The sequence below is a fragment of the Phalaenopsis equestris genome, unplaced genomic scaffold (assembly GCF_001263595.1).
Source record: "Phalaenopsis equestris unplaced genomic scaffold, ASM126359v1 Scaffold000134, whole genome shotgun sequence".
Classification (NCBI taxonomy): domain Eukaryota; kingdom Viridiplantae; phylum Streptophyta; class Magnoliopsida; order Asparagales; family Orchidaceae; genus Phalaenopsis; species Phalaenopsis equestris.
In genome coordinates, this window is record NW_018164576.1 from 1 (window position 1) to 2715 (window position 2715).

At 44.7% G+C, this 2715-nt stretch overlaps 1 pseudogene; it reads right to left on the minus strand.

The window, feature by feature from the left end:
• Window positions 1–856: 856 nt before the first annotated feature.
• The window catches only part of LOC110021342, a 2579-nt pseudogene continuing 720 nt past the window's right edge, over window positions 857–2715 (minus strand).

Sequence of the window (2715 nt, forward strand, 5' to 3'; positions counted from 1 at the left end):
GACCTAGGCTTGGTGAGGCCAACCCGGTGGACTAGGCTGAGCCAGAGTTACCGATTGGTTGAGCATGATTAACTTTGGGTCGGCAGGATTGACTCGGTTGGAAAGATTTTATTATCGATTAATCTAGTCTCGCCATCGATCCTTGATCCCTAAATATGGAGCTTGACATAATCTAAGCTATTGGGCGAAGAGTAAATCACCATAACCCAACATGCAGCTCACTCCTTGATGAGGGGATCCTTTATGATTATTATAAGGCTTTATTGTGTTGTCAATTCTTCATCTATAATGAGGAGCTCGGGGGAATTGTTCATGCAACGGCTAATGATATTGAGCAACTGGTTTCTTTCCTCAGGTCAGACCTAAGACTTATTATAATTGTTACTCGGCTTAATGACTGTAACTATTTGTCTTAACTTATAACCAGCTTTCAGAAAAACTCAATCTTTGATACAAATCATTGCAAAATGCAAGCTCTTGGCATAAAAACTAAACGCCTACGTAGAACTTATCTATTTTACATGCAACTGCAACTGTCAATAAGACGAGAAAATATTACTTATCATTATTCATATATATGGATTAGAGTCGTACACTCCGAATACATTTCAAATACATCCCAAACATATTCTATGCACATCCTATCCACACATAACAATCATCTACCCATAACATTTTTCCATAGCGAGAGAATTGAACCAAACAATTATAATAGCTCAAACGCACGAGGGATTTGCATACCATCAGCTTTAAAAACTTAAAACTTTTTTTCAAATAAGTAACATCCTAAAATAAATGAACAATCTTTAACGAAAAACCTTAAACATAATTATCAAAATTTCATGATAATCCCTTCTGCCCATAACTTCAAAAAAAAGAAACGAAATTGATTATCAAACAAGTACAAGAACTCCATCGTCGGTACCATAACCCAACGAAGAAGAAGAAGAAGAATCTATCATCTAATCTCCTCATGATCCCCCCGACGAAGGAACCCACGCAGTAGCAAAAACCACATCATGTCCTTTCCAAGTAAGCACCAAATCCTCCTCATCTCTCTTCATCCCCCACCCCGCCGAATGCTCGTCCAACATAGTACCGCCCCCTCGTACCTCCTCCTCTCCTCGCTCCCCACCGCCAAAAACGTCTCCACCGCATCGAACGGTATCCACATGTAGTTGAACGCCGCCCGAAGCCTCGTCACCACGTCCGAAGCCGTAAAGTCCGCTTCTTCGTCCACGATCACCACAAGGGATGGTTCTAATGATCGCAGCGCCTTCGCGAACATCGTTCGCGGCGATATCATTCCGCCGGCGGCCGATTCGTCGGGGATGCGGTGCGGCATCATGTGGCAGTTTATTACCAGGGCTTCTCCGGCGTTGTTGCTGCTGGCTCTGTTTGTTTACAGGAAATGAAAACAGAATTTGCAAATGAGTTAAAATGTTTTCTTCTTTATTATCAAGTTGGTGAAAAAAAAATAATTTTTTTCTTGTTGGGATTTAATTTAGACTTGTGAAACAAATAAAATTTGTTCGTTTACATATTTTAAAGATCATTTGATTCCGATTGGTTGCAGATAAAAATACTAGTTTTAGACGGTAAAATTTGATTTGATTAAATTAAATTAAAATTAAAAATAAAGTTTTTATCTAAATTCTCTTTAAATACTATTCTGAACATATGATTACAGCTTAAAATTCAGATTAATTTCTACTAAATGACCTCAAAAAAGGCAAAAAATATATATTTAAAACTAATAAAAGGGTGGTTTATGCATGATTACCCCAGATACTCAATGAGGGATTGGAATCCGTCGGCCGGAGTAGAAGCAACAACGCAAAAATCCATCCCAACATTCCGAGATCGCGCGAAGTTAACAAGCCGGCAACCGAGCTCGTCGACCGAAATATCCAGCGTCGGCGGAGGGCACATCTCCGGCGGCGTGCTCACCACCGTCAACCTAACAAACGGAGGTCCTTCCGGCCGCGATGCCAACACATCTATAAGCGTCGGAATCTGCATACAGTGCGTCGTCGCGTAAGATCAACGAGATGCAGAACCGGAAACCCATCCGCCACATCAGCGATGGCAGAGTTCGCCGCCGAGAAACCGAAGCGATGCCACGGAGTGAGGTCAATGAATCCGGCGAGTGATATCGCCGAGAGTCGGAGAGGGAGCTGCGGGTGGTGGGGAGTGGCGGGGCCGGATATCGAAGATCCGGCTCGGGAGGCGCGGAGGAGGAGGGCGCGGAGGAAAGCAGAGGTGAGTCTTTGGTTGGAGTCGCCATCGGGAGGGGCGATGTTGTGGAGGACCCAAAGGAGCTGTTGTGCGAGAGTAGCGTCGTTTGCTTCGATGGCGTGGGCGCAGTGGACGAGGAGCTGTTCCATGCAGGCGGCGTTGTTGAGGTTTTTGAGGGATTTCGTGCGGGGGCGTGGGGAGGAGGGGACAGGGGCGGGGAGGGTGGAGAGGGGGAGGAGGAGGGTTTTCGGAGAACTGCATCATGCGCGCGCGCGGTGGTGAGGAGGTTTGGGATTGAGTTGGAGGATGGGAGAAGAAATAGAGAGGAGGCGGAGGAATCGAAAGGAGAAGGGTGAGGGTTTGACTAAAGGTGATTGCTTGAGTTTTGTTGGTGGAAAAGAGGAAATTGCAGCGCTGGAGCTCCCCTGTCAACCAATTTTATCAATATGTATGTATGTATGTATATATATATATGTA